This window comes from Macaca nemestrina, chromosome 14 (genome assembly GCF_043159975.1).
Source record: "Macaca nemestrina isolate mMacNem1 chromosome 14, mMacNem.hap1, whole genome shotgun sequence".
Lineage (NCBI taxonomy): Eukaryota > Metazoa > Chordata > Mammalia > Primates > Cercopithecidae > Macaca > Macaca nemestrina.
In genome coordinates this window covers 20245228-20262210 of record NC_092138.1, presented here as the reverse complement: position 1 = coordinate 20262210, position 16983 = coordinate 20245228, and the positions used below count along the sequence as shown (strand labels likewise).

Genomic DNA, 16983 nt, shown 5'->3' with positions numbered 1-16983 from the left:
GGATATGATCTGTAAAACAAATCTCAAGATTGCAATGTGTGTACTGTTACGGTAACCCATGAAAAGGGAGCATGATTTTATCATCACTTTGCCTTCCACAACTATTACATGTTGTGATAATATTTTTTTGTGTAAAGCCAGGTGTGGTGGCTCATGCCTGTAATCCCAGCACTTTGGGAGATCAAGACTGGAGGATCACTTGAGGCCAAGAATTCAAGACCAGCTGGGCAACATAGCAAGACCTCCATCTCCACAAAAATAATTAATAGTATAAGTGTAAAGCCTTTTCAATTGTCCTCACCCCACCCCTGTTTTCTGTGAGACAAAGATCTTGCCATTTGCGATTTTGCTAACTGCTGTACTTTTCAGGAAGATAACTATGAGTTTGGTGAGGGATTATTGTATTGAAATGGATCAAGTGTGAAGAGATATTATTTACATTCATTACAAGAGTAAATAAAAACTGTTACTGTGAATACGACCGAGCTGTACAAACACAAAGTCAAAAATGTCCTGTCTGGTGGGATGATTCTGTAAACAAACATGGAGTAAGAAGCAAAGCACATTGGTAATGCAGAGGCAGTTTACTCAGGGAGAAGACAGGTGAGAAACAGTGTGTGAAAGTCTGTAAATGATTAGCATGGCAGGCTGCTCTAGGAAGCTTCTATAAATATCCCACAAAAGAGCTTTTCTTATTCTTTCAGCATTACATGGCTACAAAATAGTTGTGTTTTGTTAGTTGTTTTGTTTTCATCGAAGGCTTGGATTTGGGGGAATGTTTAGTACTAACAATAGTGAAAGAGTTGCAAAAAGTTTTAAAGCAGTGAGCTGGTAGACAGATTTTATCCCTTGCCATGACAAAAGGTTAATAGGAAGTTCCATTCATTTTATGATCAAAAACGAAATACAAACCTATACTCCTAAATAAGAAAGTGAGATTGAGTCAGGCAAATTTCAGGCTTCCAGTCTCAGGGTTGAAGGACTGAATTTCTACATGATACTATGAACTTAGGGATCATCTCTGAATGCAATCTCTTAATTTAAAGATAAAGGCACCAAGTCACAAATATTAACTTATTTCCCTAAGGTCAATGGGTAGATTACTGAAATTTTGTTTTCCTAATCTGTAATCCAAAGATCTTTCACAAGAGCAATATAATATCTTGCCTACATCTGCAGTTTCCTGTATCGTGGATAAAGCTACACTAAGCTGGGCTCTAGCATACTCTATGATTCTCTGAAAAGACTTGTTAATAGTTAAGCAGTGGCAACATGCAAATCAAGAACCACATGAGGAATAAAACCCCTGCATCAAATCCTGGCTCCATCAGCAACCAGTGTGTGATCTTGGGCAAGTCATTTGCCCTCATTGGATCACAGTTTTCTCATTTTACAAGGAGAAGGTTGAAACCAACAGACTCTTCCATGTTAACATTCTATAAATGTGATTAATTTGTTCAAATTAACATACACCTCATATTTTTGTGAAGTAAAAAGCCTGTCGGGATAACTTGGGAATTTGCCTTAAGTTTTATGCAAGTACTTCATGCCATAGTGAGAGTACCACCTAGTGGACATTTGGCTAACTTGAGCAGTTAAGAATAGTAAAAAGTTCAGTTTATAGAAGTGCTGGAAAGAACATTAAAGGCCGGGCGCGGTGGCTCAAGCCTGTAATCCCAGCACTTTGGGAGGCCGAGACGGGCGGATCACGAGGTCAAGAGATCGAGACCATCCTGGCTAACACGGTGAAACCCCATCTCTACTAAAAAATACAAAAAACTAGCCGGGCGCGGTGGCGGGCGCCTGTAGTCCCAACTACTCGGGAGGCTGAGGCAGGAGAATGGCGTGAACCCGGGAGGCGGAGCTTGCAGTGAGCTGAGATCCGGCCACTGCACTTCAGCCTGGGCGGCAGAGCGAGACTCCATCTCAAAAAAAAAAAAAAAAAAAAAGAACTTATTAAAAAACAAAAATCAGAACGGAAAGGAAATCTAACGGACATTCTCCATGAATTGAGGAAGGGCCAAAAAATAACTATTATTCAACATATGAGAATCTATCTTCTTATTAAGACTGAATGCCATTACTTGGTAAACTAAAGAAAATAATTTAAAAAGTGGTATCACCTATGGAATGGAAGAAAATATCTGAAAATTACATATCTCGTAAGGGTTTAATATCCAGAATATATAAAGAACTCCTACAACTCAATAACAACAACAACAAAACTACCTGAATCAAAAATGGGCAAAGGACATGAATAGACATTTCTTCAAGGAAGTTATATAAATGGCCAATGAGCACATGAAAAGCCGTTTGACATAACTAATCATTAGAGAAAATCAAACCACGATGAGACACCACGTTCATCAGAATGGCTATTTTTAAAAGAAAACCAGGAAATAAGTGTTGGCAAGGATGTAGAGAAACTGGAACTCTTGTACATTGCTGGTGGGAACATAAAAAGATACAGCCGCTATGCAAAACAGTATGGCAATGCACCAAAAAGTGAAAAATACAATCACCATATGCTCCAGCAATTCCACTTCTGGGTGTATACCCAACAGAACTGAAAGCAGGGATTTGAGTGGCACAGTTCACGACAGCCAAAGGTGGAAGCAACCCAGGTGTCCATGGGTGGATGACTGGATAAATAAACTGTGGTTTATACATACAATGGAATATTATTCAACCTTGAAAAGGAATGAAATCTTGACACATGCATGCTACATGAATAAACCTTGATGACGTTATGCTAAGTAAAATAAGCCAGTCAAAAAAAGAACAAATACTGTATGACTCCATTTATATGAGGTACACAGAGTAGTCAAATTCATAGAGATTGAATGGTGGTTGTGGGGGATGGACAGAATTACTGTGTAATGGGTATGGAGTTTCAGTTTGAGAAGATGGAAGTTCTGAAGATCCATGTGGTGATAGCTGCACAATAATGTGAATGCTTTTAGTATCACTGAACTGTACCTAACACAAAAATTGTAAATTTTATATATGTATATTTTACAATAAAAAACATATCAGTGTGAAGTATAAAATGAAGTCTGTTTTTAGAGAAAGCTCGTTTCATTGAAATTCTGTTTCATTGTTTCCTTATTTTTCAGTGATTTATAGTTCACATGTAATAATTAGCTTATAAAGTATATATTAGAAAGAGTGAATTTTGTTTGTTTGTTTGTTTTTGTTTTTGAGACGGAGTCTCGCTCTGTAGCCCAGGCTGGAGTGCAGTGGCCGGATCTCAGCTCACCGCAAGCTCCGCCTCCCAGGTTTACGCCATTCTCCTGCCTCAGCCTCCCGAGTAGCTGGGACTACAGTTGCCCGCCACCTCGCCCGGCCAGGATGGTCTCGATCTCCTGACCTCGTGATCTGCCCGTCTCGGCCTCCCAAAGTGCTGGGATTACAGGCTTGAGCCACCATGCCCAGCCAAAAGAGTGAATTGTTCTTGATAACTTCTGAAATACTTTCAGAAGGGGAATGTGTATTTTTAAGAATCCAGGAGAAAGAAACTCCTTTGTCCCTTGTGATTTTTGACTAATAAATAATGCATATTTGATGAGACTTCTGGGTGTCTCTGATTTTGAGTTTGATCCAGAACAGAAATGAGCTTATTTTAAGTGAAGATGTTTGCTCCATTCCAGGCTGGGCTCAACACCGGGGCAGGAGGAGTGTGGTGGGGGTGTAGGCTGGGAGGCTGGGGATGTCAGATGCCTGGGGTGCTGTTATGCACTGTTTTTTGCTACCATAGTCTGCAGTCCAAGTGTGGGTGTTAAACTAGTGACAACTGGAGCTGCCTTTGCCAGAAGGGAAGAACACTCTACAAGGAAAGATTGGTTCTGAGTGAATGCCCTTTGCTCTTGTTTTGAACAAGGTGGCTATGTGGGACCTGCCTGGGGGGTTAGAAAAGGTGTGGCTGTCCTTAGCAGAAATTAATTAACTTTAGGTTTTAATAAGCCCTCTCCAGTGCTTTTTTTGCCTTATGAAATACTCTCTGACCTCCTGTACTTAATCTCTATAAAACCTACCTTTGGAAAGAGATTTTGGACAAACTAAATTACCCTAACACATAAATGTCAGGCAAAGTTTAGTGTGTACTGGTACTTTAAAACGGACTGTCATAAACCAAATAAATGAACCTCTAACTTCATAAGTCTTGATGTCGATGAGTTGGCAAGGGGAAGGGTTGGGAGAAAGATATGGTGGCCCTCTAGGTTCCCCCAAAGCAGGGTTTTTCAACGTTGACACTACTGACATTTGGGCTGGATGATTATGTGTTGTGAGGGGCTGTCCTGCATGCTGCAAGATGTTCAGAAGCATCCTGAACCTCTCCTATTAGATGCCAGTAGCACCCCCAAATTGTGAGAACCCAAATGTCTCCAGACATTGAGGGGCAGGATGGGGGGACAAATTAGCCTCCCCCTAACTCTGCTGAGAACCACTGCTCTAAACATACCATGTGGGTGGACAGTCAGCTGCTCTGGTAGTATGCATCACTAGCTACTCTTGTCAAGGAGCTTATAATCTCACTAAGGCACTCAGATCTACACTGAAATTATCAGCAAGTAATATAAGCCAGGGTATAAGATTAAGCACTTGAAAGTGCAAACAATGAGTGTAACTTTTTAGATTTCTACAAGAAGCTCCTAGTGCAATTTGATAAATGAGACTATTGATACCTAAAGCAAAGCCTCTTGTAAAAAAAAAAAAAACTCTTAAAAGCTGATGAAACTACTTAAAGAATAATTTAGATCTCAATTTGGTCTGTTTTCGTAGGATTTTATATGCACATCCTCCTCCACATTTATGTCCCCTCAGCCCATCCTGACACTTAAGTAAATCTTGAAGTCATGGTGCCCACCTACAACCTGCCTCTTCTGCAAGGGTACCCTAATATACCCTCCACATACAAGGAGTTTACTGAGTTTTAATGTTTTGAGGTTGTAGCATTTATGGTCTGAGCCCCAAATAAGTAGCAAATTATCAAAGGAAATTATATGTAGACTTTTGGATTCGAAATCATTATATTATTAAAATAATCATGCATTTACTATGTGTCAGGGACTGTTCTAAATATTTCACATATATTAAGTTATTGAATCCTTACAATAACCCAAAGACAAGTGATAAAACTAAGGCGCTGAGAGCCTCAAAGTCAAACAGCTAGACAGTGGCAGGTCTGGGATTTGCATCCATGCAGTCTGGCTGTAGAGTCTGAGCTCTTAACCACCACACAAAACCGCCTTTTAGAAGAATTCTATGCATTTTTGCTAAAATTGCTAATGGGAAGTTAACTCTGAATAACCCCAAATACTCTAATCTCTTTGGGCCTCAATTCTCTCAACTGTAAAAGATGACTGAACTTGATTTATAAAGACCATTTCTGTGCCTAGATCATGATAAATGCTCAATAAATATTTGGCCCTAGAATTATCTGCCATGTGATGTTCAACTCAGAGACAGGAATGTCTCCACCTAAACTTGATGTTCAAGTGAGATATTGTGGAAGAAACACTGAGCTTGGGACTTGAAAGCATGGGTTCAAAGGCTTTCCCCTTCTTGCCACAAGATGCATTACCATCTTCAGTTTCACTCTAATACAATGGACTGGTTAATTTTAACGGCAAGCAGAAAAGCAGGTGAAGCATCCCTTTATTTTGAGAGGTGTTTTCTGAAGAACTCTGTCTTGGGACTTGTTTAAGAACTCGTTCTTCTACAGGTTCTACTTCAACACTGCTAAACCACTCAGGAGTCCTAAAGCAGCCGGGTGGATTTTGAAGCTTGGAGAGACCTCTCAGTTAGCAGTAGTCTTAGACTGGGCTACTGAGGATGTTCCAGGGCACTCTGAAACTCTTGGTGTTGGCATCATAAAGACTACTCTTGTAAGATTAATTATGACTCCAAAAATGTTCTGAGTGGAGTTTCTGACTGAGTAGTAAATTCTGAATAAATTCACTCTGATAACAAAGTAGAATGAGATGGCTAGCACTGAGAATTCCTTAATTCTGCCAGTGATATGCAGACACTAATAATAAACGGAGGAACTGTGTTGCCTGGGAAGACAGAGGGCAAGGTAAACCTTTGATCCTTGAACCCCACTGAAGTAGTACCTCATGTTAAACAGCTAAGCAACTGTTAGAAAAACAAATCGGCCTGATGTGGCGACTCGTGCCTGTAATCCCAGCACTTTGGGAGGCTGAGGCGGGTGGACTACTTGAGGTCAGGAGTTTGAGACCAGCCTGGCCAACATGGTGAATCCCCTCTCTATCAAAACATAAAAATATTAGCCAGGTGTGGTGGCGTGTGCCTGTAATCCCAGCTACTTGGGAGGCTGAGGTGGGAGGAGTGCGAGACTACCTTAGAAAAAAAAAAAAAGGAAGAACAAATCTGCCAAACATTATTGAAAGGGTGGGCACAGCTGCTGGAGTAAAGAAATGGGAACTGCAAACTCCATTCAATATTCACATAATTCTGTATCACAGGCAGGAAGAAGGTGAGGTAAGAATGCACGTGTTTCTTATCTACCAAGACTATGCTACTCGGTTGAAAAGAAAATGAATGCAGATCATAGTAATTCCAACAAGAATGACCCAGAATGACCCTTTTCTTTAGTGGAAAAGACAAGAACTCGCTCTGTCGCCCAGGCTGGAGTGCAGTGGTGCCATCTCGGCTCACTGCAAGCTCTGCCTCCCGGGTTCACGCCATTCCCCTGCTTCAGCTTCCTGAGTAGCTGGGACTACAGGCGCCCGCCACCACGCCCAGCTAATTCTTTCTGTATTTTTAGTAGAGACGGGGTTTCACCATGTTAGCCAGGATGGTTTCCATCTCCTGACCTCATGATCCACCTGCCTCGGCCTCCCAAAGTGCTGGGATTACAGACATGAGCTACCGCGCCCGGCCAAGACAAGAACTCTTAATGGGGATTGTGTATTTGGGTAATGATATAACAACAAGTAGTAGCTTTTCCTCAGAATGATGCACACTGGTGAATGGTACTGAATAATTAGTGAAATGATTGGTATAACTTGAGAAATTTCAGGTTTGGGAATTTAGCATATGTTCTAGGATATTAAGAAGTCTAAATAAATGAATTTCAGGGTTTAAAGTGGTATATGTATGTATATATAATTCAACAAAGTTAGGTTTACAATTTTAGGATTTTTTCTCTGTGGGTAAGAAGTGAAAGAATATAACATGTAATGATGAACATTTATTCATTGTCTGATAATGAAGAGAACCTTTATCCAATTAGATGCTGGTTAGTTTATAATGTGCCCAGTGCTTGCAGGATTTGTGGAAAGACAGGTAAAGACTTCACTTCCCATCCCAAGACCCAAAAAAACACAATCTCAGCTGAAACCAGAAAACTCGAGACCAGTGCCTGCCAGAATAAAAACAACAAGACACAGGGAGCTTATTATTAGTGTCAACAACAGGCCTTTGTCAGAAAAGATCCTCCCACTAGTGTTTGCTCATTACTGTCTTTCCCTTCAGAAGAAGCTCTACTTCTGTGTGAACTAGCATCTGAAATTCCAACCTGTGAATCATTTAGTCAGATGGCTCGGACTGCCCTAAATTAGCTCAAACATTTTATCAGCTTTTCCTTTTGGCTTAACTAGTCCCAGAGCAAGAACTCAGGCAAGACCTTGCTATTCAGCGGGAGAAAAATTGACCATCATGGACCTCTGGTCACTTTAGTGAGTGCTGAATTAAAACAAAACAAAATAAAAAGATTATATATGTTCTGTATCTGTGCCACAGAAATTCTTAATGGGCACCAGGCGATTTGGAAATTTAATCATGAAGCAAAGATCTTAAGCAAACACTGCTTAAGATTTTTATTTTTCAGATCATGAAAAATAAAACATTTCACCCAGTTCTTACATAGTTTTTAGTAAGTCGGTTTTTGGAGGGTAAGTGGGTCTATCCATTATCCCAGTTCAATGGGCAACTCTAAGATGAGAAGAAGAGGAATCACTGGCATCACTAACACCTACTTTAGAAACTCAGTTTAATGAAAACATAACCTGAATGCAAGCTCTTTTAAATTCTATGCTCTTTCCTTTTAGTAAGTTGACAGTCTATTTAAGGGATGTGGGGGCCATATGGGGATGGGAAAAGTGGGGCATATATTAAACTATAAGTTTGGGCTGCCATGGATTCAATGATTAGTTGTGAATGCCCTCACTGGGCACATCATCCTGGCACCACTGGGGAAGTGAGGCAGGAAATCAGCTGCTAATTAGAGTATGTATTAACATGCTGCAAATTAATCAGGAAGAGCACGTTTAGTGTCATTTTCTAAAAGAGAATTAAAATTAAGAGGCATCAGGTGAAACTAAATTTAACAGAGAATGAGAGATACCTTCCTCCTGTAAGTGTCATGTGCTCTGTGAGCACAGGCAAAGACAAGGATGTCTGCTGCTCTCTGGGCCTGGGGAAAAAATGATTCTGGACTACCAATCTCTCATTTTACTGTTCAGTGGACAGGACTGGCTACACAATCTGCAGGTCCCAGTGCAAAATAAAAATGTGGGGTCCTTGTTTAAGATAGCCACAGACAGCAGAGTATTAAACCAAGTGCAGGGCCCTGTGGAACTGCATGAGGCTGCCTGTCTGTGAAGCTGGCCTTGTTAGTGGAAGAAATGTTGTATACTGAAACATACAAATAGAGCTGCATTTATGGCTATGGTTGTTTCTGAAAATTACTTTACCTTAAATTGAGTCACAGAAAGGGGGAAAAACAGCAACTACCCACGTGACTCTCCAATCAAAAACAACAACAAAAAACCCACCCTGTAAGGTTGAGGAGCCACCTACTTCCCATCTGCTGCTGTGTGCCACTCTGCACTCACTCTTCCGCCCAATGCCTGGATTGGAGTGAAGAATAAGATCCTAGTAGCAAGCAGATTACCTTCCCATTTACAACAGTAGTTTACAACTGAAGAGCACTGTACAGTGTAGACCTGTAAACTAAAAATTATGACCCATATTAACAACTATGTTTTATATTGTACCTAGTCCCCCCACCCACACACATGTAAATATAATGGAAATGAAAGTTTCATGAAATAATAATTCACCTGTGATATCCTTTAATATTTTCTATTCAATTTCATTTAAATGTATTTATTTCACTTTTTTAAAGATGCTGCTCATGACCCCATCATATGGAATTCACTGCTGTGCGGAAACTCCCAGGTTGAAAAAGATTGATACCTGGCCATTGTTTTTCTCCACCAAGCGTGCTCTGCTCCCTGCCCCCAGTCTTCCTCGAATACATTCTGCCTCTGACCACTGGGGTCAATATTAATTTACACTGAGGCCAACCCAGTACTACATCCCCCTTTCCTGGGATTTTTCATTTTGGAGTGGAATAGAAACTCCCTTTTCTCTTGGGTTGCAAGGCTGAGCAGGTGCAATTCAGGACTGTTTGAGGAGAAACAAAACAAAAATCAGAAGAGAGAAAGAGATTCCCAACCAATCTCCTGGTTCAAGGTACCAATAAAGCATCTTCACCCTGGTTCTTCCTGGTTACATCAGCTAGTCTGTGAGAATTTTTGTCTTTTTTCAACAACAAAGCCATGACTAATACAAACACTGTAATAAAACATGTAAACAGATAACAAATATATGTTACAGATCAGGGGTGTCCAATCTCTGGACTTCCCTGGGCCACAATGGAAGAGAGGCAACTGTCTTGGGCCACATGTAAAATACGCTAACACTAAAGATAGCTGATGAGCTAAACAAAAACAAAAAAACCACAGAAACATGCAAAAAAAACCTCATGTTTTAAGAAAGTTTACAAATTTGTGTTGGGCTGCATTCAAAGCCGTCCTGGGCCACGTGAGGCCCACAGGCTACGGGTTGGACAAGCTTGTTATAGATATTAGTAGCTGTATCTTAAAAATATTGTTTTCAGTCCCTTTTCTGGGGCATGTTAAACCTTTTCATCCTATTATAAAACAAATTTTCTTAAACCAAAGCTTCCTTATTTTTCAGAACTTATACAAATAATACTTTTCCCCATATTTTAATCTTATTTAACAAATAATGATTAAGCTTATGACTCCGGCTGTGAGGCATAAATGTCAAATCAAAGAGTTCTCTTAAGACAATTAGCCATAGATGATAATGTTTCAAAATGAAAGTTATAACAGTAACTTAGCACCAATAGTAATAACAGCACCTTAAAATTGATAATATGAACTATAATTTACTGAATATCTGTGTGTTCCAGAAAGTTTGTATGTTATCTATTTTAGTAATCCTCACAACACTTTAAGAGTAATAATATCCTCATTCTTCACATTATAAGGGAGGCACAGTGATATTAACTTGGGCAAGATTAACCAGCCTGAAATGGGTGAAGCTGTGATTTAATCCAAGATAGTCTGATTCTATTTCCCTGTTGTCTCTTCAGGGACTGCCTTGCATTTGTACATCACAGTTGTCTAATGTTCCACAAAAGACATTACCCTTTTTTCTTGTTCCCATTTTAAAGTGACGATTCACATTATATTCATTGGCAATTCAAAAATATACTGCTTTTCTTCATAGGTTCCCGTGTGAAAACATGTTAGAAGATGTTACTGTAGCAGATTAACTGAGGCAGAATAAGAGCTGAAGAATGCCAGATATATCATCCTGCCCCTGGATCTTAATCTAGGCTCTCTGAAGAACATTTCATGAAATCCAGACCCTTTATTAATTATTGAGCTTGGTGTCCCAACCAATGTGCTTTTTTTTCTATAGAATAACAAAGCCGCAGCTAATGATTTTAAATTTTATAAAATGTAGATTCCCTGCTAAAAGACAAATTCTTCTCTCCTTTTTTTTTTAAAGGAACAATCAGATGGTACTCAAGAAAGACCTCAGTCGGTTAAATTTGGCCACCAAAGTGGTCCACATTCCTCTGGCTCTGAGACCACAGCATTTTCATTTGATCATCTACGATGTAGAGCATATAGCTATTTTAAGCTTTAAACTCTCTGCATTTGTTCCATCTAAGATGAAGGAACAAGTGTGGAGATAAATCTTGGTGTCATAAAACTATCTCCTTTATTTCAATGAACTCTTCAATTTGTATTACTTCTAAAAGATGTATCAGTTTTGAAGATATTTTCGGTAAACTGACAGAAAATGGATGTTTTCTAATACTGTTACGTTTGCTAAGCTTCTTTTTAACAGACATTTGTACTTAATTTCTCCATTTGCTTGTAACTGCATCTTATCTTTCTGAAACCAACAAGAAAAACAGAGTTGCCTACAATGCCTTTAAAAAAAAAAGAAAAGAAAAGAAAAAAGAGAGAGACAGGTTCTTGCTCTGTCCCGGGCTGGAGTGCAATGGCACAATCAGAGCTCACTGTAGCCTCAAAGTCCTGGGCTCAAGGGACCCTCTGGTTTTGGCCTCCTGAGTAGCTAAGACTACAGGTGTGTGCCACCATGCCCAGCAACTTTCTTTATATTTTTTGTAGAGACAGGATCTCACCATGTTGTCCAGGCTGGACTCCAACTCCTAGCCTGAAGTCATCTTTCTGCCTTGGCCTCCAAAAGTGCTGGCATTACAGGTTTGAGCCACCATGCCCAGCTCAGCTTACTTTTATTTAATTAGATTTTAATCTTTATGATTTCTTAATTTATCTTTTAAGATAATCATTATTTCTTTAATCCATGTAAAATGGATTTGTTCATGTAAAAATTTAAAAATGCAGGTAAGTAAAATAAATAAAACACAAAAACAAAATGACCTTTACCCCAACTATTCAGAAGAAATCCCTAACAGTCTGAATTAATCTTCCAGACATTTAGGTATGCACCTATAATAAATATCTGTATTATATGTCTTTAAAAATCAGATGCATGCTATTTTGAAATTATTTATTTACATCAATATATCATGAGCAACTTTCCATCCAATATTATATATCTATATTACCATTTTTAGCATCTGCAATGTATTTTATTTTTTAGGTGTACTCTGAATTTTTTAATAGATTTCCTACAATTGGATAATTTAATTATTTTCATTATTAACAACTTTGAGCAATGTTGTCTTTGGGACATGTAACCTACTAACTACAATTAGCAATAACATTTCTAGCAGTGGCATTACTGGATCAAAGGATATAAACACCTCAAAAGATTTTATATATTGTCATACTATTGGCAGATTGTACCAATTTATCCTATTAGCAGTATCTAAGAATGTTCACTTCTCTTCATCCCTCTTTTTATCTTTGCCATTCTATCAAATAAAAAGGCACTTTCACTCATCAACTGTGTTTCCGTAATTATGGTATGCTGAGATTTACCTTTCAAATTCAGTTTAGATACTTGGGGGGCTGAGGCACGAGAATCACTTGAACCCAGCAGGTGGAACCGGCAGTGAGCCGAGAATGTGCCACTGCACTCCAACCTGGGTGACAGAGCAAGACTCTGTATCAAAAATATATAAAATAAAAGAAAAACAAAAAAATTTAATTTAGAGACAAACTTATGGAATGGTGGAAGAAGGACCTTTAAAAATCTACCTTTCCACAAAAGTGGCAAAAATTGTCAATATCAACTTTTTCAGATATCTGGAAATTAACCACAGGCTTGCAACAACATAACATTTATTCAAGAAAAACAGCTGAATCTAGGTGACAACAGCTTGTTCTGTGCTACTTGTGTTCCTCCCATCTCCCTTTTCCAGCTCTGCAATAGCCTAGAAAACCAACAGCTTCTCAGCCACAGTAGCTGTGAAAACCAAAAGTAACATATTAAATGTAAATGAACTAAATGCATCAGTCAATAGGCAGAGATTGGCAAAATGAATTAGAAAATGACCAAACTACATGCTGGCTATAAGAGACACAATTTAGATTAAAAGACACATTAAATGGGTTGAAAGAAAAAGGACAGAAGAAGACATACCATGCAAACAGTAACCAAAAGAGAGCTAGACTAATATCAGATAAGACAGACTTCAGGGTAAAAATTATTACTAGAGAGAAATACGTACATATAATAAAGGTTAAGTCAATCAAGTAGGCATAACAATTGTATGCTTATGTGCAATAACAGTGCAATAACAATGTGTGCACTGAACAGAGCCCCAAAATACATGAAGCAAAAATTGACAAAACTGAAAGAAGAAACAGACAATTCAACAATAGTTTGAGACTTCAAGATTCACTTTCAATAATGTATAGAACAAAAAGGCAGAATATCCACAAAACAAGATGAAAAATACTGTAATCCAACTACAACTAACATGTAACAACAGAACACGCTACTGAACAACAACAGAATATACATCATCTCGCATGTTCAGGTGGCAGTACTCCCCAAACTGATCTACATAGTCAACATCATCCCTATCAAATCCCAGGTGCCTTGTTTTTTTTTGTTTGTTTGTTTGTTTTGTTTTGTTTTTGCAGAAACTGACAAGCTGATCTTAAAATTTATGTGGAAATGTAAACGACCCAAATCGTCAAAACAATCTTAAAGAAGAATATACGTGAAGGACCCACACTTTCTAATTTTAAAACTTACTACAAAAGACAGTGTGGTATTGACTTAAAAATAGACATGTGCATCAGTGTAATAGAACTGAGAGTCCAGAAAGAAACCTTTATGTTCATGATCACCTGGTTTTCAACATGGGGGCCAAGACAATCCAATGCGGAAAGAACAGTCTTATAGTAAATGGTTCTGGGACAACTGGAAAACCACATGCAAAAGAATAAAGTTGGGCCTTTTCTTACACCATATGAAGACGGTCCTGACTTACAATGGTTCACTTTAAGATTTTTCAACATTATGATAGTGGAAATGCAATATATATTCATTAGAAACTATAATCTCATTGTAAATCAAAGAGCATCTTATAAAAACCAACTCAAAATGAACAATATACTAAAATGTAAGAGCTAAAACTACAAAACTATTGGGAGAAAACACAGGTGTAAATCTTTGTCACCCTGGATTAGGCAAGTTTCTTAGATATAACACCTAAGGCACAAGAACCAAAGAAAAAATAGATAACCTTAACTTCACCAAAATCAAAAGCCTTTGTGCTTCAAAGGACACTATAAAGAAAGTGAAATCCCTATAGAATATAATATATTTGCAAATTGTATTTCTGATAAAAGTCTAGTCTCCTTATAAAGAACTCTGACAACTCAACAATAAAAACACAAGTCTATTAAAAATAGGCAGAGCATCTAAACAGACATTTCTCCAAAGAAGATACACAAATGCCTAATAAAACCTGAAAACCCCATTAGTCTTTAAGGAAATAAAAATCACAATGAGATACCATCTTATAACCACTAGGATGACTAAAAGAAAAAAGAAAAACAGTAACAAGTGTTGGCTAGCATAAAGAGAAACTGGAACCCTAACACATTGCTGGTAGGATTGTAAAATGGTATAGCCACATAAAGAACAGTTTGGTGGGTCCTGAAAATATTAATCATAGAATTACCAAATGATCCAGGAATTCTATTCCTAGGAATACATCCAAGAGAAGAGAAAATCATTTGAATAATTTGAATTGTATGTTCGCAGAAAAAACTGTACATGAATGTTCACAGCAACATTATTTGTAATAGCCAAAAAGTATAATCAACTCAAGTATCCATCAATAAGTGAAGGTAAATAAAAACTTTTATTTTTTCTCTTATTTATCTAACAGATAACAGTTCTAATAGCAACAATGTTCAATTATGTGTGTTTTTATATATACATACTTTTATACATGTTTACACACACACACGTATTCCTCTATATAAGGGAAATGAATGACAGCAATGATACAAGGGATGGAAAGAAGGAATTAAAAGTATTTTGTTATTACAAGGTACTTGTGCTATCCATGAAGCAGTATAGTATTCTTTGAGTGTGGACCTGGGTTAGTTGTAAATGTATATTGCAAACTCAAGGGCAACAACTAAAATAAATAAAAGAAGTATAACGAATATGCTAAGAAAGGAGAGAAAATGAAATTTTATAAAATGGTCAGTTAAAACCACAAGAGGTAGAAAGAGAATGGAAGACAAAAATAGGAATAAAGAACAAGGGCAAACTAGAAAACAATAATGGGGATGGTAGATATTATTGCAACGTATCACTAAACACTTTAAATGTCAATGGTCTACACACACCAATTAAAAGAGATGGCCAGAATGGATCAAAAAACCACAACCACATACCTTGTCTATAATAAACCCACTTTAACATAAAGATATAAATAGAATAAAAAACAAATGAATGAAGGAATATACATGATGCTAACACTAATGAAAAGACAAGTAGCTATATTAATTTCAGAGCAGGTTTCAAAGTAAGGAAAGTTATTAGGCCTTACATAATGATAATGGGATCAATTCTCCAGAAAACTATAACAATCCTTAATGTGTATGTCCCTAACAAAAGAGCATCACAATACATGAGGCAAAAACTGATAGAACATCAAGGAGAAACAGATAAATCCACTATTACAGTTAGAAACTTCAACATCCATCTATCAGAAATGAACAGATCCAGCAGGCAGAAAATCAAGAACATAGCTGAATTCAACGATGCCATCAATCAGTTAGATATAATGGCCAGCTGTTGATTACTTTATCCAACAACAGCAGAATGCACATTCTTCTCAAGCTCACACATAATAATCACCAAGACAGACCACATTATGGGCCATAAAAGACACCTTAACAAATTTAAAAGAATGGAAATTATTCGACGTCTGTTTTCATACCACAATGAAATAAAACCAGAAACAACCAAAGATAGCTGGAAATCCCCAAATACATGGAAATTAAACAATACACTTCTACATAACACATGAGTAGTCAAAGAATTTAAGAAGTGTTTTGAACTAAATGAAAAATTAAAATACAACATCAAAATCTGCAGAATACAACAAAATCCATGCTTAGAGAGAAATTTATAGTATTAAATGCAAATATTAGAAAAGAAGAAAGGTCTAAAATCAGTATCTAAATTTCCACCTCAGAAAACTAGAAATAGAAGAGCAAAATAAATCCAAACATGCACAAGAAAATAAGTAATTTAGAGCAGAAATCTATGAAATTGAAAACAGGAAATCAACAGAGGAAAATTAATGAAACCAAAGCTGATTCTTTGAAAAGATCAACAAAACAAATACGACTCTAGCCAGGTTAACTAAGAAACAAAAAAAAAGAGAGAAGGCACAAATTACTAGTATCAGAAATGAAAGAGTGATCACTATAGATGACATGGACATTAAAAGGATAATGAAGGAACACTAGAAAAACTCTAGGCCCAAATTTGACACCCTAGATAAAATAGACCAATTCTTTGAAACACAATTTGCCAAAACTCCTATAAAATAAAGCAGACAATCTGAATAGGCCTATATTCAGTAACTGAAATGGAACAATTAATAACCTTCCCGAACAGTAAACAGCAGGCCCAGATGGAGTCACTGGTGATCTCTTTTTTTCTTTAAAACAATTTTTTAAAATTGGCACATAATAATCACACCTATTTATGGGTACATAGTAATATAGTAGTATGTATAATGCATAGTGATCAGATGAGAGTAATCAGCATATCCATCATCTCAAACGTATATCACTTCTTTGTGTTGGGAACATATCCTCCTAGGTATTTCAAAATATATAACATTTTATGGTGAACTACAATAAAATAGTGCTATAGGACATTAGAACTTATTCTACCTATCTACCTGTAATTTTGTATCATTTAACAAATCTCTCCCTATCTCTCCCTCCCCGTACCCTTCTCAGCCTTTAGTACCCCCTGTTCCACTTTTTACTTCTATAAGATCTACAATATTTTTTTCATATATAAGCATATGCAGTGTTTAGCTTTCTGTTCCTGGCTTATTCCACTTAATGTAATATCCTCCAATTCTATCCATGTTGCTGCAAATGATAGGATTTCATTTTTTTTTTTTTTAAATGGCTGGACAGTACT

General features: G+C 37.4%; 1 protein-coding gene and 1 long non-coding RNA gene across 2 annotated transcripts in view; one reads left to right on the top strand and one right to left on the bottom strand.

The window, feature by feature from the left end:
• LOC139358100 (uncharacterized) overlaps positions 1–10889 on the top strand; it is a 32421-nt gene extending 21532 nt beyond the window's left edge. Inside the window, exon 3 of the long non-coding RNA XR_011612426.1 lies at positions 10855–10889. This is a non-coding gene — a long non-coding RNA (uncharacterized lncRNA). The remainder of the gene's footprint in view (positions 1–10854) is intronic.
• Positions 1–16983, bottom strand: part of LOC105498714 (G protein subunit alpha q) — a 321416-nt gene that overhangs the window by 45973 nt on the left and 258460 nt on the right. The gene's annotated exons all lie outside the window — the stretch shown is intronic.